This window comes from Chrysochloris asiatica, unplaced genomic scaffold (genome assembly GCF_000296735.1).
Source record: "Chrysochloris asiatica unplaced genomic scaffold, ChrAsi1.0 scaffold00051, whole genome shotgun sequence".
NCBI lineage: Eukaryota > Metazoa > Chordata > Mammalia > Afrosoricida > Chrysochloridae > Chrysochloris > Chrysochloris asiatica.
In genome coordinates, this window is record NW_006408569.1 from 12,741,299 (window position 1) to 12,764,115 (window position 22,817).

At 38.7% G+C, this 22,817-nt stretch overlaps 1 pseudogene; it reads right to left on the bottom strand.

Annotated features, from left to right (window-relative positions):
- Positions 1–834: 834 nt before the first annotated feature.
- Positions 835–22,615, bottom strand: LOC102821548 (annotated as a pseudogene).
- Between the last annotated feature and the right edge of the window lie 202 nt (positions 22,616–22,817).

The window sequence follows — 22,817 nt, forward strand, 5'->3', positions numbered from 1 at the left end:
CTATAAAAGCTTCTGAAGACTTTTTTTCCATCTCTCTACCTCTTCTCTGAAGAATTCTACACTCTTCCATTTATACCATATCAAAACTGCAGCTTTGGCATCCTGGAGTCACTCAAATTGTGTTCCTTTTAAATGTTCTTTGAGTTTGGGGAATGAAAGGAACTATGAAGGGGAAAGTTCATGGCGGTAGGAAGGATGGCATAAGGTTTCCCAATGAAATTCCCATAGGACAGCCCTTTGAAGAATGAGCAAATGCATTGTTATGATGGGGAAAAATGGCTCAGTGAAACTTTCCTGGCCTTTTTCTCACCAATGCAGCTTCAATTTTCTTAAACTCTAAGATATCCCCGTGTCTGTTGAGAAAATCTATCAAGGTGATCTCTTGGGAACCAGAAAATACAGTCACCACTGCCTTCTCAGCTTTCTTCTCTGCCTTGAATTTAACTGGCCCGAAGATCCCCTTGGAAGCCACTTTTTTTTTTTTTTTTTTTTTGACATTTGGCTTTGAGACATCTATTTCAACATCGAAGGGCAAGAGACTCACTCTGAGCCTCTGAATTTCAGTAAAGTGATTTACAGACACGAAGCATGGAAGAAGTGAGCAGCCACTTTAAAGAAGGGTATAACGTTGGTTTAGACACATGGACCCTGTCCCAGGGTCTCAGCTTACACACGGCCAGGACATGTCTGCCTGTGGTAACACAGGGACTCTGCCTGTGCCTTACTTTGCTTAGAAATGACAGAATAAATCAAATTTATGCTAAAATAGGTGATCTGGCTGAAAAAAAGGGAGGCTCTGAGTCTTCCTTTATCCACAGGTAGGAAGGACCTGGCCTAGCCCAGCCCCTCCTCCTCCTTGTCTTCCTCCGTGAAGTGGGTCTGCTTCTTCCAAACATTCCAATGCAGACACTGCGCCAGGCTCACGGGGTCTTGGACACAGATAGAGGGTAGTGGGTAGCAGGAAGTGGTGATGCTGATGCTGTCCCCATGGCGAATCTCCTGTCTTTTCCTTCCGTAAAAGGAAACTCATGCAGCTTGCATGGTATACCCTTTGGTTGGTTGATGATGCGTGGAGGGGATTGTAACCATGGCAATGAAATGATATATGATAGGATGAATGTAAAACTAATGTTCTCCCATGTAAACGATCACATAATTCACAATAAAACGTTTAAAAGGTTAAAAAAAAAGGAAACCCATGCAGTGTTTCTGGCCTTGGGGGACAGTGGGATCTTGAGCTCCACTCCAGCGGGAACCACAATCTGATAGAAGGAGAGCAAATGCGGGCAGATGGGGGTGATCATGATGGCCCGCACATTGGGATGGATCCTGGAGGCCCCAGCTGCGGCCTCATACCCCGTGCTTCCCGTCGGGGTGGATAGGATCACTCCATCACCCTGCAACGTGGTGATAAGGTGGCCGTCCAGATAGACGTCCACGTTGGAGAGGTAGGAGGATGGGCCTCTGTAAATCACCACCTCTTTTAGGACCTGGTACTGCATGACCTACTTCCCAGGGTCAGAGAGCCATTCTCTCGGACTCCGTTTGGAGACGCCACCTTCTTCCCTCTAAGCTCCTTCACGACTCAGACTTTGAGTCGGCTCCGGAGGATGATGGCTGCATTCCCTTCTATCACCTGAGTAATTTGGGACTAAAAGTTCTCAAAGTTGAAGGGGGTCAGGAAGTCCAGAGAGCCCAGGTGGAAGGCCATAACAGGAGCGGGGTGCACGCTGCCCTGAAAGAGGGAGGAGGCATACAGCAGAGTCCAATCTCCCCTGAGGCAGATGATAAAGTCGATTTGATTGGAAATGTCATCATAATCTTCTCAGAAAATGCAAAAAATTCTTCTTCACTGACCCAAAGTTCTTGTCACTCATGATAGCAGGATCTTCCAGAACTTTCTTCTCCACATACACAATCATGTTATTCTCCTCCATGAGGTACACACAGAACTCCTTCAAGGGTTGCAGCAGGCTGGCATCACGGATCTTTTTGATAACTAGGACACTCTTCGGAGCCTTGTTCCATGTCAGCCTCTGGCTCTCGTGGACTTGTTTTCATTTTCCTCTGCTTCAGTTTGAATCTGCATATGAGTAATTGGAGGTCTGTTCCACAGTCTGCCCCTGGCCTTATTTTCACTGATAATATGGAGCTTTTCCATCGTCTCTTTCTGCAGATGTAGTCGATTTGATTTCTGTGTATTCCATATTGTGAGGTCCATGTGAATAGTCATCTCTTATGCTGTCTAAAGAAGGTATTTGAAATGAACAAATCATTGGTTTTGAAGAATTCTATCATGCATTCTCCAGCGTCATTTCTATCACCAAGGCTATATTTTCCAACTATTGATCCTTCCTCTTTGTTCCCAACCTTTGCATTCCGATCACCAGTGATGATCAATACATCTTGATTGCATGTTTGATCAATTTCAGATTGAAGAACTTGGTAGAATCCTTCTATTTCATCCTCACAGGCTTTAGTGGTTGGTGCGTAAATTTGAATAATAGTGGTATTAACTGGGCTTCCCTGTAGGCGCATGGATATTACCCTATCACAGACAGCGTTGTACCTCATGACTGAACTGGATATGTTCTTCTTGATAATGAATGCAACACCATTCCTCTTCAATTTGTCATTTCCAGTACAGTAAACCGTTGTTGTTGTTAGGTGCCATTGAGTCAGTACCAACTCATAGCGACCTTATGCACAGCATAATGAAACACTGCCCGGTCCTGGGCCAGCCTCACTACTGTTGCCACACTTGAGTCCACAGATGCTGCCACTTAGCCAATCCATCTCGTTGGGGGTCTTCCTCTTTTTCTCTGACCCTCCACCTTACCAAACATGATATCCTTCTCCAGTAACTGGTCCATCCTGACAACATGTCTGAAGTATGAGAGATGAAGTTTGCCCATCTTGGCCTCCAAGGAGCACTCTGACTGCACTTCTTCCAAAATGGATCTATTGGTTCTTTTGGCGGCCCATGACACCTTCAATAATCTCCTCCAACACCATAATTCAAATGCATCAATTCTTTTACGGTCTTCCTTATTCACTGTCCAGCTTTCGCATGCATATGAGGTTATTGAAAATACCATGGCTTGGGTCAGGCGCACCTTAGTCCTCAAACTGATATCTTTGCTCTTCAACACTTTAAAAAGGTCTTGTGCAGCAGATTTGCCTAATGCAATATATCGTTTGATTTCTTGACTGCTGCTCCCATGAGTGTTGATAGTTGTTGACCCAAGAAGAAGGAAGTCCTTGACAACTTCAATCTTTTCTCCATTTATAAGAATGTTGTTTATTGGTCCAGTAGTGAGGACTTTTGTTTTCTTTACATTGAGATGTAATTCATAGTGAAGGCTGTGCTCTTTGATCTTCATCGGTAAATCTTTTACGTCCTCTTCACTTTCAGCAAGCAAGCTTGTATCATCTGCATATCACAGGTTGTTAATGAGTTTTCCTTCAATCCTGATGTCAAGTTTTCTTCATATAACCCAGCTTCTCATATTATTTGCTCAGCATACAGGTTGAATAAGTATGGTGAAAGAAAACAACACTGCCACACACCTTTCCTAATTTTAAAACATTCAGTGTTCCCATGTTCTTTTCAAACAACTGCCTCTTGGTCCATGTATAGATTCCTCATGAGCACAGTTAAGTGTTCAGGAATACTCATACTTCACAGTGTTGCCCATAGCTTCTCATGATCCACACAATCAAAAGCCTTTTCATAGTCAATAAAGCACAGGTAAACATCTTTCTGATATTCTCTGCCTTCAGCCAAGATCCATCGGACATCAGCAATGATATCCCTTGTTTCATGGCCTCTTCTGAATCTGGCTTGAACCTCTTGGACATCTTGGTCATTGGACTTGGACATTGGCTACCCAAAATGGCTTGAACCTCTTGGACATTGGACTTGCACATTGGCTACCCAAAATGGGGGGGTGGGGGCTACAAAGGCAAGAAGTAACTGGCTTACAAGCTTTCAAGAGGTAGTCTAGATCCAGAGGGCATGGAGGAATGTGGAATTTCTAAGGAGTAGTATCCAATCTGTCTGGGCAGGACTGATGAAAGGAGAAGGGGATGGCACTCATGTGGCACAGTAGTGAATAATTGTTATCAAGACTGATTGTGAGGGTTGGAAATGTAAAGGCAGACATTTTGTAGCAAAACAAGGGGAGTGGTTGACTTTGCACTCCAGGAGTGGAGGTCCCTAGGACCATCAACCGAGAAGAGCAGAATGTGGGATCCTACCCAGAGAAGCAGTGATACCAGAGATGGAGCCAGAGAGGATGACGTGGAGAAAGGGAATGGCTGGGGACTCTAGACCCAAAGAGCAAGAGGAGCTGTGTGCTGACCACCAGCGGAAAGATTTGCAGGGTATAGCCCTTGGTTGGTTGATGATGCATGGAAGTGATTGTAATCATGGCAATGAAGCGATATATGATAGGATGAATGTAAAGCTAATGTTCTCCCAAGTAAACCTATCACATAAGTCACAATAAAACATTTTTAAAAAGAATGAAAGCAAACAACATATTGCATTAGGCAAATCTGCTGCAAAAGACCTTTTTACAGTGTTGAAGAGCAAAGATGTCAGCTTGAGGACTAAGGTGCTCTTGACCCAAGCCATGATATTTTCAGTAAACTCATATGCATGTGAAAGCTGGATAGTGAATAGGGAAGACCATAGAAGAATTGATGCTTTTGAGTTATGGTGTTGGAGGAGAATATTGAAAGTACCATGGGCTGCCAAAAGAACCAACAGCTCTGTGTTGGAAGAAGTGCAGCCAGAGTGCTCCTGGAGTCCAGAATGGCCAAACGTTGTCTCTCATACTTCGGAAATATTTTCAGGAGGGACAAGTCGCTGACGAAGGATATCATGTTTGGAAAAGTGGAAGGTCAGAGAAAATGAGGAAGACACCCAGCGAGATGGATTCACAAAGTGGCAGCATCAATGGGTTCAAGCATGGCAACAATAGTGAGGTTGGCCCGGGACCAGGCAGTGTTTCGTTCTTTTGTGCATAAGTTCGCTATGAGTCCGTACCAACTTGATGGCACCTAACAACAACAACAACAACCACACGTTTATTTTTAAGTTTCAAGTGTTTTATTTTTTACCAAGAATATATAATACTTAAAGTTATGTTATAAAGCTCAGATAGCTAACTTAGATAAAGGAGTGCTTTCTTTCTTTTAATCAGAATGTTACATAAACATTCTGAGAAAATATAAATGCATCTCTAAGGAAATTGAGCAATTTGAGAAAATTAAATTAATATATAGATAATAAAAAAATGAAATACATTTTAGTTTCCATTTCCTTTCAGATGGACTTTCTTTTAAGAAAGTGATTTATATTATAACTTGCAGAACCAACTTGTTCTTAAGATGTGCTGCTACTGTTACATCAATTATGTAGGTATGTCTGTATATGGGAGTTGTAGAATTTCACAGAGAAATAAAATGTACATTTTATAAAATTTCTATACAAAAACAAATATATTGTCCTCCTCATTTTGAACCAATTGGGCATAACCTCATATTCAATTCTCTCTCATAAACCACATATGAATATATTAGTGTCATTAAAATCACTTGACTCATGATATATCTCTCTTGTACTTCGTAAAGTAAACCAAAATACATTTGTGGACTGAGTATAGCCTTGCATTTTTTTTAATTTAATGTTTTATTGTGAATTATGTGATAGTTTACATGGGAGAACATTAGCTTTACATTCGTGCTATCGTACATCATTTCATTGCCATGGTTACAATCCCCTCCATGCATCATCAACCAACCAAAGGTTATACCCTGCAAGCCTGCCCCCTGGTCATCAGCACATAGCCCCTAGCCCTCTCTGGGTCTAAAGTCCCCAGCCACTCCATCTCTCCATGTCATCGTCTTTGCCTCCATCTCTAGTGTCACTGCTTCTCTGGGTAGGGTCCCGCTCTCCTCTCTTCTCCCTTGATGGTCTCAGGGACCTCTGCTCCTAGATTGCAAAGTCAATCACTCCCCTCCTTTCACTACAAAACATCTACCTTTACATTTCCAACCCTCACAATCAGTCCTGATAACAATTATTCACTATTGTATCACAAAAGACCTATCCGCATCTCCTTTCATCAGCCCCACTCAGACAGATTGGATACTGCTCAGTGGAGATTCTACCTTCGCTTGCGCCCTCTGGAGCTAGATTCCCTCTTGAAAGCTTGTAAGCCAGTCACTTCTTGCCTTTGTTGTCCCCTCTTCCCTCACATTTTGGGTAGCCAATGTCCAAGTTGCCCATCCCTGTCTACTCTGTGTATAGAGGGGGTCCTTGTATTTGTTTTTTAGCTGTTTACTATGTATTTATTGTGTGAAGGTTTACAAAGAAGATTATGAGTTTCACATTCTACAATTCATACACATTTTGTTTCATCTCATTGATTGCAATCTCCTCAATGTAACGTCACTTTATCCCAGTTCTTCCTATCCCACTTCCTCCCTGTGTTTCCTGTTTCAATTCCTCTTCTTTTCTAAACTGTCTGAATTTTATCCTTGAGTAAATGCAGCTCTTTTGTTCTAGGGTGTGCATACCCCTATAAAAGATCTATTGTTTGGCTGAAAGTTGAGCCATGGTGTAAGTTCAGTTCCATACAAAGGGCCATGTTCTCAGAGGTTCTACCAATCTTTATCTGACCAGGAACCTGATTTTTTAATTTGATTTTGAGTTTTGTTCTCCATTTTTCCCCTACTTTTTCCAAGACCTTCTAATGTGTTCCCTTTCAGATCAGTTGATAGTGGTAGCTAAGCAACAACTAGTTCTTCTGGTTTCAGGGTCATGAAGACTTATGTTTGCATGGTCCACTTCACTGGATTAAAGAAGTACTAGATTGTGAACCACAAGGGCAGAAGTTCAAACCCACCAGCCACTTCTTGGAATCCCTATATAGGGTTGCTATGAGTTGGAACTGACTTATAGGCACTTACCGACCTTGTGCTTCTATCCAACCCCATCTTAACTTTGAACAAAAAAAAATGAGGATAATTGAGATTGTGTGGTGACGAATAGGCATAGAAGTAGTCCTTTTGGTGCAGTGGGTTAAGCATTGGGCTGCTAACTAAAAAGTCAGTGGTTTAAACCCTCACAGCCACTTCATAAAAGAAAAATGAGGCAATCTGCTTCCATAAAGACTTACAGTCTCAGACGCTCCATGGAACACTTGTACTCTGTCCTATAGAGCTGTTATGAGTTTGATATGACTGGAGAGCAGTAAGAAGCAGACACCAGAACTCCATCAAATATTTCCATAGACCAAGAGCTACAACAGGGTTACTTTTGGGGGTTTTCTATTTTAAATATAAAGGAAAATAACACATTTCAAATTCTTTAATGTATCAATTAAACTATCTATTTTAGAGCATATAGATTGGAGGAAGACCCATTAACAACCTGCGATATGTAGATGATACAACCTTGCTTGCTGAAAGTGTAGAAGACTTAAAAATTTTACTGATGAAGATCAAAGAGCACAGCTTTCACTATGGATTACATCTCAATGTCAAGAAAACAAAAATCCTCACCCCTGGACCAATGAACAACATTCTTATCAACGGAGAAAAGATTGAAGCTGTCAAGGACTTCATTCTTCTTGGATCAACTATCAACACTCATGAAAGCAGCAGTCAAGAAATCAAATGACGTATTGCATTAGGCAAATCTGCTGCACAAGACCTTTTTAAAGTGTTGAAGAGCAAAGATGTCAGCTTGAGGACTAAGGTACACTTGACCCAAGCCATGGTATTTTCAATAATCTCATATGCATGCGAAAGCTGGACAGTAAATAAGGAAGACCATAGAAGAATTGTTGCAGTTGAGTTATGGTGTTGGAGGAGTGCCATGGGCTGCCAAAAGAACCAATAGATCCATTTGGAAGAAGTTCAGCCAAAGTGCTCCTTAGAGGCCAAGATGACCAAACTTCATCTCTCATACTTTGGACATATTGTCAGGAGGGACCAGTCGCTGGAGAAGGATATCATGTTTGGTAAAGTGGAGCATCAGAGAAAAAGAAGAAGACCCCCAACAAGTGGGGTCTTCCACTTGGCCAAGTGACAGCATTGATGGATTCAAGCATGGCAACAGTAGTGAGTTTGGCCTAGGATCAGGCAGTGTTTCATTCTGTTGTGCATAAGGTCACTATGGGTCGGTAGCGACTTGATGGCACCTAACAACAACAACATCTATAAGTGAAATCTACTTGATAGCAGTGTATTTGTTTTTAGTTTGTTTTAAATCAGATGGTTTGGGATCAAGTTTATATGCATGCCACTGGGATCTCTACTTCTTTGCTCATATTGATTAAGTTCAGAAGTTTTCTCACATAGCTAAACATCAATGATTCAAAGGGAAAAAAAATGAAGACTAATTCACATCCTTAAAATAAAGTATACCTTTTCAATACAAATACCTCTGTTAAACTGTTGGTGAAATCAATAGGCAATGATCATTCAAGTGTTGTCTACTTAAGCCATAGCAATGGTATTTTAATTAATACTGCTAAAGTAAACAAAATGTTGAGACACAAAGTTAAGAATGATGAAAAATCAGTTATACAAATGTTTTTACTAATACTTAGAAAGGAACAATAAATTTCCATTGATCATGTTTCTAATGTGCATTGCTTTGGCATAGAGCTAATAGTGGCTTAAGTCAGAAAGGGTGTGTTTGAAAATATATTATCCTTCTGTTTAATGCAATTATTACAAAAGAAAAAAATAAATGTTAGGTGTTCAAAACTTTATACCTTCATCAGAAGTGATAATGTAGCAATTGTCTATTGAATACAACTCTCAATTATAGAGATTCAGGATACTAAAATACTTTTTAAATCCATACCTGCGGTTTCATATTTTTACATATATATATTGCTAAGTGCCATCAAGTTGCTTATGACTCATAATGACCCTGTATAGGGTTTCCTAAGCTTTTTAAAATCTTTGTGTGAGCAGAAAGCCTCATCTTTCTCCCACAGAGTGACTGGTGGGCTCCTTGTGGTTCCCAGTCCAATGTTTATCATATGAAGCCACCACATTCCCCATGTATATATGTACTGTCCTATCAATAATATATTTTCACTTAATATGTCATACCTATTTCCTATATTGTTTTTTGCAATTTCATGCCTACTTATATTATAATTTCCTTGTTCGTTCTCCTGTCTTTGAATATGCATCTGAATTCCAATCTTTGTTATTAGAGATATTACTCTAGCAAACACTTCCTTCGATTCAATTTTCAAGAGTAAAATAAAATGGTCAAAATGTTATAGCCCTTGCTATACTGAGAAATATCTTTTACATGTTATACTAGTTTACACTGCTATGAAAGAAGCAAGAGTGTACTTAATTACAATCTTGCCTGCTTTGAGAAGTCATTTGTTGTGGTCGTTGTTACGTGTCTTCGAGTCAGTTCCCACTCCTAGTGACCCTGTGTACAAAGGAACAAAACACTGCCTGATTCTGTGCCATCTTCACAAGTCTTGCTACTTGTGATTGAACCAATTGTTGGAGCTGCTGTGCCAATCCTTCTCATTGAGGTATTCCTCTTTTTAGCGGACACTCCACTTGCCTAGCATGACATCTTTCTCCAGGGATTAGAGAAAGTATGTGAGACAAGATCTTGTCATTCTGGCTTGCCATCTTCACTTCTAAGGAGCATTCTGGCTGTGCTTCTTCCAATACAGATTTGTTCTTTCAATACAGATTTAAGTTTTCTAATTTACTAAGTGCAAAAGGGTACTCCATGATTGTTTCAAATTGGATTGCTTTATTTACAAGAGCGGTTGAGTGTTTTTCCTATGTTCCTGCTCTTTAAAATTTTTTTCTCTTTTACTATTAATTTATGTTACTCATTGGCATCATCATTAATTACATTTTTATTCATTACTGATATTAATTCTTAATCTTTCAAACTAGATATCAATATAAAATTTACTCATAATTTTGTTGAATAGAATCTGTCAATCTTTCCATTTAAAATACTTATTCAGATTTTTGACAAATTATCATACAAAGACATGATTTATACCTTATTCAATTTTCTTCTTGCCTTTATATAATATAATTCTTTTGGAATTTATTTAGAAATATGTATTTAAACAATTTTTTCATCAAATTTGTTTTCTGTCTAAAACATACTGTCTCATTAGTTTAATGCTATTTATTAAATAAGCCTTTCTTTTTATGTTACCATAGGATCCTTGCTTTTATTATAGTTTAAAGGAGCACTAATGGCACAGTGAGTTAAATGTTAAGTTGCTAACCACAAGGGCAGCAACTCAAATCCACCAGCTGCCCCGAGAAAGAAAGATGAGGCTGTTTGCTCTCATAAAGATTTACTCTCTAAAACCCTAAGGATCAGTGCTACTCTGACCTAGAGAGTTGCAATAAGTATCAAGTAGATGGCAGCAGGTTTGGTTTGGTTTGGGATTCTTGCTTTTTATCCTATCTTTAAACTTCATATATAATCAGTTTATTTCTAAGATAGCAAGTATTTTTCACTGAAAAAAATTACCATAATGTCCACAATCTATAATTGCATTACTTTATTTGATTTTTAAATTTCACCTGCTTAATTTTTTAATTAATTTCAAGAGGGATATTATGTTTTTGAACAAATTCCATTGGAATTTTATTGATAGTGCATGAAGGCAGAGTGACATGGGGGTTTCCAGAATGATTCTTAGATTAAGTAGTATTCTTTCAAGTCATGCATAAGGAGCTGCTTCTTTTATAGTAGTTTTTCATGTATTCATTTTTTCAAGTCTCACTGCATTCAGAGTTCTAAAAATGTTAATATTGACTATGTAGAGTCAAAAGGATCCCTAATGGCTTATGTATTGTATTGGGTTATGCATTGGGTTGCTAACCATAAGCTTAACAGTTCGAATCCACCAGAAACTCTATGACAGCAAGATGAGGCTTTCTGAACTCATACAGATGTGTTGTTGCCTGGTCCTGTGCCAACTTCACAGTCATTGCCATATTTGAGCCCATTTCTGCTGCCATGGTGCCAATCCATCACATTGAGGGTCTTCTTGTTTTTCTCTGGCCCTCCACTTTACCAAACATGATATCCTTCTCCAGGGACTGGTTCCTCCTGATAATATGTCCAAAGTATGAGAGACAAAGTCTGGCCATCTGACTTTCAAAGAGCATTCTGGCTGTACTTCTTCCAATACAGATTTGTTTGTTCTTTTGTCAGTCCATGGTACTTTTAATATTCTCTTCCAACACCATAATTCAAATGCATCAATTCTTCTAATGGTCTTCTATATTCACTGTCCAACGTTCACATGTATATGAGGTTATTGAAAATACCATGACTTGCAAATACTGTTGAATGATGATGCACGGAGGAGACTGTAATCATTGTAGTGAAACTATGGTGTGAAGCGATGTTCTTCCATGCAAACTATCACTCAGTTCACAATAAAAAAGAAAGTAAGAAAGAAATAAAATACCATCGCATGGAGCAGGCCCACCTAGTCCCCAAACTGACAAATTTATGCCCAAACATCAGATTTACAGCCTTGGAAACCCTATATAGGATTGCTATAAGTTGGAACTAACTCAACAACACACAACCACTACCACCACACCACATAGAGTTAAAATTGTTAGTATTCCTAGCATTTTCCAGGTGTAGGTAGAAAAATGATCTGAGAATCCCTCAAGTTTTTTTTTTAAATATTTGCAAATCTATCTCCATAGTGCAGATTGAGGCATCAGACTAATGTTTTTCAATAGATTCATTAATATTAATTGATCCCTCATGTTCAGATTCCACACAGCCAAGGTAAGTGTATTTTGTTTATATCAAGAATAAACTAGCCTGCTAAAATAATCATTTCAAGTAATTTCAGAAAATGTTTTAGTTTATTTAGGGACAATATTTTCTCCCTGTTTTCAAGTGGGCATGTGTAGAATTTATGTATTTGAATTATGGTATTGATGAAGAATATTAAATATACCATGGACTGCCAAAATAAATACATCTATGTTGGAAGTACAGCAAGAATGCTGTATAAAAATGATGGCAAGACTTTGTCTCACACACATTGGACATATCAGGAGGGACCAATCCCTGGAGAAGGACATCATAGTTGATAAAGAAAAGGAGGAAATTCCTTAACAAGAGGGACTGACACAGGGCTGTGACAATGTGCTCAAATATAGGAGTAATCATGAGGATGACTCACAACCAGACAGAGTCTTGTTCTGTTGTAAAGAGGGTCACTGCAAGTCAGAGCTGACTTGATTGTACTTTAACATGAACACTGTCAAATAAATTTCTTTCATCTTCATTTTGTAAGAATTGTATTGGTAGCAAGAATTAAGTATTATCTCATGCCTTTTAGCATCTATTATGAAAATCATTATTACTTTTTATTTTTAAATAAATGGAGAGGCACAAAAATGGTGGACTAGGCAGAAATGCTAAAAGACTCACTACGACAAGGATACAGAATCAAATGAAACGGATTTAGTTGATAGTCCTGGAATCCTGATCTTTAGATGGAGTGATAGAAAAGTGGATTGAATACTTACTAGGAGAGGAAGCTGAACATATTCGACAAAAAAGTAGACTAGTGACCTGTGCCAGTTAACAAGACACAGCATGACCATCTTAAACTTTTGAGACAAGACAGTGAATTGGTAGTACAGACATACCAGTGACTTCTTGAGATGAAGGTGTGATTTTTATCTTGTTCCCTAAGCTCCCCTGGTGACCAGAGGCATGACCTATTCCCACCTATGTACATGCCCAGCCAAGTTCCCACTCTCCCATGGGTCAAAACTAAATGGTGGTGAACCACAAAGTTGTGAGGTGTATCAGGGTGAGTTGGGTGTTATCTGTACCAATCCTGGTGCCTGGAATCAGGTGAGACCTGTTCCAAACCTGTAGAGCTGGCCCTATTCAGTGCTGGACTAGCCCCCACTAGGAAAAGCAGCTGAAAGACACAGAAAGAAAAAGGAAAACAAACAGGTGATCTGTGCCAGTGACCAGGTGTGGAATGGCAATCTTAAACTTTGTTTAATTGGTAAAGCAATCTCTGGTGGCTTTATAGGCAAAGATTGGCCTGGTGGCACAAAGGCATACTGTTTACTGGCAGAGAGAAAGGTATGAAGTTTTTTTGTGTACCCCACATTACCCTGTTGATCAGAGGTGTGGCCCAACAAAGCCCCTGCTCTTCACAAGGTTAAAGCCACATGGTGGTTACCTATGCAGTTGTGAGATGCAGCAAAGTGAGTTGGGTGCTATTTGCACTAACCCCAAACCTGGATTTAGGTAAGGCTTGCTCCAGACCTGCAGAGCCCATTCCTGAACTAGCAGGAACTCTCACTTTTGGCTGCCTTCTATGACAGAAGGACTTTTTTTTTTATTATTCCTTTTTTCTACTTGACTGTTCTCTTGTATGTGTATTTTCTCTTCATGCCTCACCCAATGGGGGAAAACAACTATGCCCATACAGCCCAGCAGCATCCATACCTGCTAAAGCCCCAACCACTGGCCAAGAGCCAATACCAGCTGCTGTACACCTAATCAATGGCAACAAGCAACATCAGCCAAGACATACCAAACTGAGCTGCCTGAATGAAAACAGAACAGTGCATATACTTCCATTCTCGAATCACACTCACCAAGAGGCAACTGGTGAGTGCCTAAGAACACAGCAATTTATAATAATCAATTAAATACAAATACAATTTCTGTTCACATGAAAAAAAGACAGAGTGGTTCAAACAAATGACCAAAAGGCAGAGATAGAAAATGGTTTTGAGGGGAAAAGGCATTGAAACTCATTGAAAAATAACTCAAGAGTGAAGCATCAGCTGACATGAAGTGAGGGGAGACATACAAGAACTCTCAAACTTGCAGATAGTACCCACTTGACCTAGCCTCAATGGCTTGATCATCAGAGCTCAACTAGAGGATGATTAAAAAAAAAAAAATTTTTTTTTGATAAATGAAATGAGGGTAAATTGCTACAATTTGATGAAGTTGACCTATACTCATGGATGTAGTACATCAAAATACCAACAGAGAGGGAAAGAGTCTTCACATAAAGTATCAATTCTATCCCCTATGTATACAGGGTTGATAGAGATGTGCGATTTAGACATTGGCTACTTAAAGTGAGGGGGCAATAAAGGCACAAAGTGAATGGCTTACACATTTTCAAGAGAGAATTTAGTTTAAGAGTGTGCAGGGAGAGATAGAGTCCCCACTTAATAGTTTTCATCTTGTCTAGATAGATCTGGTGAAAAGAGATGAGGATGAGATTCTTATGATTCAGTAGTGAGTAATTGCTATCATGACTAATTGCAACTGTCACAATTGTAAAGGTAGTAGTTTTGTAACAAAAATGGGGGAGTAGTTAATCTTACAGTCCACAAACATAGGACCCTAGGACCATCAAGGGAGAAGAGCACAAGTGGAATGTGGGACCCTATTCAGAGAAGCAGCAACACAGGAGATAGAGGCAGAGATGGGGACATGGAAAGAGGGAGAAGTTGAGGACTCTAGATTCATGGAAAGAGAGGGATTGTGAGCTGACAGCCAGGAGGCAGGTTTTCAGAATGTGCCCTTTGGTGGTTTAAATTATTATATATGCCTGAGTGTTAAAAAAATGAGCTAAAATGGATAGAGAGAAATACTGTTAACTGATGGTACATTTTTGGCTGACTGTGTGCCCATGGAGTTGGTTCCAACTCATAGCGACCTTGTACAAGGTTTCTTTCTTACAGCCTTGTACAAGGCTGTAAATCTTTACGGGAGCAGAGTGCCTCATCTTTCTCTCATGGAACAGCTGGTAGTATCGAACTGCTTGTGGTTCGCAGCCTGATTCGTAACCACTATGCTACCAGTATTATAATCATTGTAATGAAACAAGGTGTATGATTTCTTGAATGTAAAACTGATAATCTGCCCTGTAAACTTTCACTCAATTCACAATTAAAAACTTAAAATAATAATAATAATTCAAGAGAATGATAATTTGGGTACCTTCAAATGATTGACAGAAAGGCTGGGGAAAACAAAGAAGAATTCAGGAAAACAGTACAGGAACAAACAAACAAAATAGATAAAGGACTGAAGACAACACAAAATCTGCATATAATAATCCAGAAAATTAATGCTATTATTTCAGAAGTAAACAATATATTGAAAGGACAACAGTATATTTGAATCAATGAAAGCCCAAAGTTATGAGCATGAAAGCAATACAAATAAAGTAGAAGAATAATCAGAAAAAGGAAAAACTCCAAAGAAAGCCTAAGATGCACATGAGACACCATGAAGAGGAATAACTGATGGGTGATCAAAACTACAAACAGAAAGAGACAAAAGCACAGAAAAAATAGTTGAAGGGTTGTTGGAGAAAATGACGTAAACTTCATAAAAGATGAGAAGATAAGCATTCAAGAAGCTGCATGAACCCCAAATATGATAGACCTCAAAAGGTAATCACCAAGACATATCAATAAAACTATAAAATCAAAGACAAGGAAAGAATCCTGAAAACAGCTCAGAACAAAACAGCAATAAAAGTTATCTACAAAGGAGAACCAATAAGACTAAGCTTTGATTTCTCAGCAGTACTATGCAGGCAAGAGAACAATGGGAAGACATTCAAAACTCTGAAAGAAGAAAAAAAGATGCCAACCAAGAACCATATACTCAGCAAAACTATCTCTAATATAACAACAATGAAATTAGGACATTTCCAGATAAACAGGAATTGATGGAATTTGTAATAACCAATCAACTTTACAAAAAATACTAAAGGTAGTTGTTTGGACTGAGACCCAACAATAGCAGAAAACAAGCTAAGATTGATATATACCACTCAGAAATCAATCTAGATATAGAACTATCCAAAGAAAAACAAACCTACAAGACTGAAAATAGGGAACCAGAGATATCAACTTATAATGAAGCAAAAATAAAGAAAAGTGTAGTTTAAAACTTTCAAATGGTGAAGTTATTCAAGCAGATCAAGACTGTTTTAAACTAAAGAAGAAATTAATAAATTACAGGGTAACCTCAAAGAAAAGTAATATCCTATCACATCAAAACAAGAAAAAGGAAAACTATAGACTTAGTAAGCATTAAAACAGCAATAAAGAAAATGATAATACACATAAAGAAAATTAACTAAGCATAGAAAATTGTACGGAACAAATAAACTAGTATCACCATAAACACACACACACAGCAAAATTATAGCAATCAATTCACTGTTATTGTTATGTATCATCAAGTCAGTTCCAACTCATAGAGACCCTGTATAATGTTTCCAAGGAGTGGTTGATGGGTTTGAACTGCCAACCTTGTGGTTAGTATTCCAATGCTTATCCTAAAAGGGCCACAAGAAGACTCTAATCAATTCACACCTACTGATAATTACACTGAAAGCCAATGGATTAAATGCACCAGTCAAGAGACAGAATGTATAAGAAAATTTTATTTTTGTTAAGTGTCATGGAGTCGGTTCCAACCCTTATCGATCCTGTATAGGGTTTTCAAGGAGCCTGTGGTGAGCCTGAACCACTAACCTTTTCGTTCCAACTGACTTTGCAGTGTAGCACATTAACCCACAGCACCACACTTGTTGTTAAGTGCCGTCGAGTCGATTCCGACCCACAGCACCACACTAGGAGCCTTCAATATTCTGTCTACAAAAGCCAAGAGACACACCTTAAAAACAAAGACAAAAATATGCTAAAAATCAAAGGATAGAAAAAATATATCAAGCTAACAGTAGTAAAAAAAAAAAAAAAAGTAGGAGTGACAATATAAATTCTGATAAAATAGACTTTAAGGCAAAAACTAGCATAAGAGACAAAGAAGGACGTTGTGTCGTGATTAAAGTGTCAATTGAACAAGAGGACATAACCATAAGAGATGTCAATGTTCCTAAAGTAAAAGCCTGAAAAATATAAATCAAACTCTAATAGAACTGAAGAAATAAATAGACAGCTCAACAGTAGCAGTTGTTGTTGTTTGTGTTATGTGTCGTGGAGTCGGTTCTGACTCACAGCGACCCTTACAGGGTTTCCAAGGCTGTAAATCTTTACAGGAGCAGAAAGCCTCATCTTTCTCCCCTGAACAGCTGGTAGTTTCTAACTGCTGACCTTGCAGTTCATAGTTCAATTCGTAACCACTATGCTACCAGATCTCCTTCAACAGTAGCAGTAGGAGATTTTAAAGCACCACTTTCAATAAAGGACAGAACAACTAGAAAGACGGTTAACAAAACTACATTACTAAACAGCACAATCAAACCAATTTGACCCCATAGACTTACAGAGAGCACTCAACCCAACAACACAGTTCACATTTTTCCCCAGTTATGCCATAAAGCTAGGCTCAATAGTTTAAAAGCTTCCAAATACTACAAAGCATCTTTTTAGATCACAATACTATAAAATTGAAAATCAATAATAGGAATATAAGGTCAAATCAAATACATGAAAACTGATTTAACACCCTGCTTAGAAGCTAATGGGCAATAGAACATATAAAAAATGAAATAAAATAATTCTTCAAATTAAATGAGAATGAAAACACAACATAACAAATCTTTTGGTACACAACAAAAGCAGTGCTTAGAGGGCAATGTATAGCAATAAATCTCTATAATCTAGAAAAAGAAAAGAAAATCAACACATTTAACACAACGTCTCCAACAATTAGAAAAAGTGTAACAAAGTAAGCCTACTGTCACCAGAATAATAATAATAAAAAAGATTAGAGCAGAAATAAATGAAACAGGAAACAGAAAACTAGAATGAACAAGACAAGAAATTGGTTCAATAAAAGGGTTAATAAAAATTGACAAATAATTAGTAGCTATAACAAAAAAGAATCAAATAACATAAATAAGAAATGATGTGTCACATGGAAATAAAGTGGATTACAGAATACTATGAAGAATTATACTCTAACGAAACATTTGGAAGAAAATGACAAATTTTTTGAATAAATTATTCCCAAGAATTTCACTTTTTGAGCCGGGCCCTAAATTTTTCGCTGGATATATTGTCCAGTGTTTGTTGGTCATGTAGGCTACCACTGTTTTCAAATGTACTCTCTAGTCTGTTCTTCCATGTTTGTTATTAAGATCATAGATGTAATGTATCACTCCGCTTGACAAGGTCTGCACCAAGTCCAAGTTTTCTAAGCATACTATTACAGTAATCTGGAGATTCAAGTAACTGTGTGGCAAAACACTGAAAGTGTACTGAGATCCTTCCTACATGAAAGTAGACTGTGGCTGACTCTTCTGAAACTGGGAAGAGAAAAAGGAATTTGCAAAATCATTCACTGAGTACCAGTCTCTTTAGTCTGCTATAATTTCTGTGCTGCCAATACCATGTCTGGAACAGCTGAAGCCACAGGTGGCACTATATTTAGGCCTCAATAGTCTATTGTCAAACTTCATGAGTCATCTGCCTTTTTCACGGCCACACAGGACTACTACAGAGAATTTGTTGGCACTTACACTCCAGGTTTATCGTATCTTTAATTAAAGTAGTCATTTATTTTAGTCCACCAGGTATCCTATATTTTAAATTATAAATCTGAGGGGGTTTTGGCAATTCTGATGATTCCCATTTAGTGATTGGACTAAGGGCAGACTTACACACTGTCACAGATTGAACTGTGCCCTCCCCACCCCCACCCACCCCCCAAAAAATACATATCACCTTGATAATCAGGATTCTCAGTTGTTTGGCAGTTATGTGATGATCATCCATGATGTGATCTGATTAAGGATGATATAAACCACCCTTAGAAATCCTGGAGTGGTGCTGCAGGATAAGCACTGATCTGTTAACCTCAAGGTTGGCAGTTCAAATCTGCCAACTGTTCCTCACTATAAGTAAGAACTAACTCGACGACACTTAGCAACACCACCACCCTTAATCCCACCATGACCCTGATCTAATATACAGGAGATTCCTAAGGGTATGACATGAAGTACCTTATATCTTTCCATTCTCCTGTGACTTCGCCTTATGTTTCTTGTATCTGTAAAACCCATGCTGGAAGCTGTGCCAACCAATCTGACACGGCTTCTCAGATTGTTGCTTTCACAGTAATAATGTTACATAAAGTGTCCACCTACAAGGGGACACTTGATCACCATATCTGCCATGATCTGTGTAAGGGACATACTCAACAGATGAATATCATGGTCACCATAAAGCCATTTCAACACTGTTTCCCTATGTAGCACACAGGGAACCTTTGAAGTGTTCCATTGAGTATGTAGAAGGGGAGAGGGGCAGCTTCCCTTCTCAAAGTAAACAGATCTTACTGCAAATTTCATCAAATCCAATAAGTTGGCCATCTCTCCTGGGTTAACTTTCTATGCAAATGGATCTCATATTACCATTTGTGGCTGCTCCATAGTGAGTTGTAGGTCTTCCATCAACCCAAACATACTCTTCCAATCTGCAGTATTCAAAAGTAAAGTAACTGCCTCTAGATTACACACTCTCACAATTCATTTTATTAATGGTCCCGCAAGAAGCTAATCACACCTATCTACAAACTGAAGCAACACCTTTACAGTATACACCATGGTTTCAGTAGTTTCTTGGTTTTGCCCATTCGCCTCCTGGACTATTTTCTTGGTAACCAGAGTTACTTCCTGTTGTTCTAAACCGATTTTTCCTTTCCAAGTGGGCACTGAAACAAGTGGTCTTAGTTCTGACTGAAATGGAACTAGAGTTCAGAAAGAGGCTGGCTTGATAGTCAAGAAGAGGAAAACACAGTCGACTCACGTCACCAAATGTCAATTTTATACTCAGCACCATGGCAAAATCAACCAACCCCCTTGTAAGATTCCCAAATTCTTACAATCACAGTTAACCCTGTTAACAGCCACTCACAACTGAACCATATAATCCTATCAGCATCTTCCCCCACTTTCTCTTAACCCAGATCCATCAGGAAAAAGTCATTGGTGGGAGTTACAAAACTATGGCTAGAAGAGATATTTTAAATATTTCATTACACTGCAACCTCCAACTATCAATATTAACACAGTGGCAGCAACAATGGGCTCAAGCATAACAACAATTGTGAGGATAGTGTTTTGTTTTATTGTGCATATATAGGGTTGCTATGAGTAAAAATCGACTCAGTGACATCTCACAACAGTATGACATTGATTATATGCTTACTGTACAGGTATTTTTCACACATTACTTCATTTAATCCTCACAATAGACTTGCTATATGTTTACCTACTACTTCCAGCATTTTAATAATATTAGTTACATTCTTCCCCTGTATTTCTTTTGGAATTTAATTCTCCAATCACATCTATTTCTCACTATCTTTATTTTATGCTGTATCTGCTGTTGTTAAATATATAATACTATTCTGTCTTATTATTATTCTCCCCTTTATTATTATAAAGTATAAATCAGTATGTAATTACACCTTTTATCTCCTCACTTCTTTTGCTTAATAATTTACTCTGATTGAAGTATGGTTACCTAGTACTTTTGTTTAGTTTCTGTCTGGCGACATTGTAAATGATAACTCTTAAATCTTTATATTAGGGGTATTTGCTTTCTTAATCGATTACAAAGAATTTTACCTTCTAATGGTAGAGATGTGGGTGAGATTTGAGCTCTTTATATAAATGCAATTTTACACTTTGCATTTGGTGGCTCCTCTGCTATCTTATCACTTATGTGTTGTTTCTTTGCTTTTATGTTTGTTTTGTAAGCAATATTAGTTTCCCAGGGCTGTCATAACAAGATCCCATGAATTGGGTGTCCCCATCCAACAAAAATTTATCATATCACTATTCTGGAAGCTAGTAGTCCAAATTCAGGCTATTGGCAAGGCCATGTTCTCTCTTAAAGCTCTAGGGAAAAATACGTTCTTGTTTCCTAGCTTATGGTAGCCCTAGGCGTTCCTTGGGCTGCAGCTGCAATGTAACTCCCTTGTGGCCTGTCCATCTTCACAAGATGGGTCTCTCTGTGACTGTTTTCCTCTTTTATAGGATAACATTCAGATTACACTAGATCAAACCTATCTTAGTATAACTTCATAGTAACCGAAAATATCTTCAAAGACTATTATTTCCAAACAAGGTCGTTTTCACAAGTATAAGGCAATAGGACTTCAACATATTTTTAGGAAGATACCATTTGATCCATAGCAAATTTGTTGTAACTGTTTCCTTTTTAAATAACTTTGAATTGGTATGTAAAACAGATACAGAAAAAAAAAAGTTCACACATTAAATGTTCATTCTGAGTAATTTCTTTGAATCAAGAAATAGAACACTGCTAGCACTCTAGACATGATATTTTCAGTAACCTTGTATGCATGCGAAAGCTGTACAGTGAATAAGGAAAACCATAGAAGAATTGATGTTTTTGAGTTATGATGTTGGAGGAGAATATTGAAAGTGCCATGGGCTGCCAAAAGAACAAATGCATCTGTTTGAGAAGAAGTGCAGCCAGAGTGCTCCTTGGAGGCCAAGATGGCCAAACTTCGTCTCTCATGCTTCAGACATATTGTCAGGAGGGACCAGTCACTGGAGAAGGATATCATGTTTGGTAAGGTGGAGGGTCAGAGAAAAAGAGGAAGACCCCTAGTGAGATGGATTGGCCAAGTGGCAGCATTGATGGACTCAAGCGTGGCAACAGTAGTGAGGTTGGCCCAGGATCGGGCAGTATTTCGTTCTGCTGTGCATAAGGTCGCTATGGGTCAGTACCAACTCGATGGCACCTAACAACAACAAGCACTCTAGAAGTGCATCATGTGCCTCCTTCTAATAAATACTCCCACCCGCTTCCCAAAGATAATCATTAGATTTATTTATCATTGCTTAACTTTGCTTGGTTTTGAACTTTATAAATGAGATCATGCACTGTCCTGTTTTGTGTCTTACTCCTTTTGCTCAACATTATATTGTGTTGTTGCATTTCATAACCATTCATTTTCATTGTTATATAGTATTCTTCCATGTGAATATACATAATACATTTATTTATTCTAATAACAATGAATCTTTGGGTTGATTCTAATTTTAGCTATTATGAATAACATAGCTATGAGCATTCTAGTACAGGAATGTGTTGCTTAACGTCCATCCACACCATATACATCCATGGGCCTGGGCACCTAGGTGTCTAGAAGTCAGGATGCCAGACCCTCATCTTGAGGTCAAAGCCCCATTTCTGCCTGGAGGCTGCACATGCCCCAGAAGCCACCTACTATGAAGTAATGAGGTCCAGGCCCAAACTCCCAACTCCAGTCAGTCCCCCTCGACTCCTGTAACTCAGAAGGTCTAGTTACCACATTTTGCCTGATGTGGTCCTATAGGGTGCTGATGTAAAGGTACCATAGCCCTAGCTTGGATGCCTTCAGCCCCCTTGGTTCACACTGTCCCCTCCCCAGGCAGGTTCTCATGGATGAGCTGGCTTTCTTTGCAGCTTGCTTAGCAGAGAAGGCAGCAATAGCTGGGTTGGACCTGGCCAAGTGCTCACCTGAGACAATTAAGGTGGTAGCTGCCTGGGTCATGAGTATCCCCTGCCAATAAGCTCAAGATATCAGTGTCTCACAGACACAGGTGTTCACACAACATCCTAATCACATAACATCTTATTTTACAGAATGTGGTGTGACACTATAGGGTCATCACTCGACTGTGAAGCACAAGGTCGGCAGTTCAAACCACCAACTGCTCCTCAGAAACCCTATACAGGGTCACTATGAGTTGGAA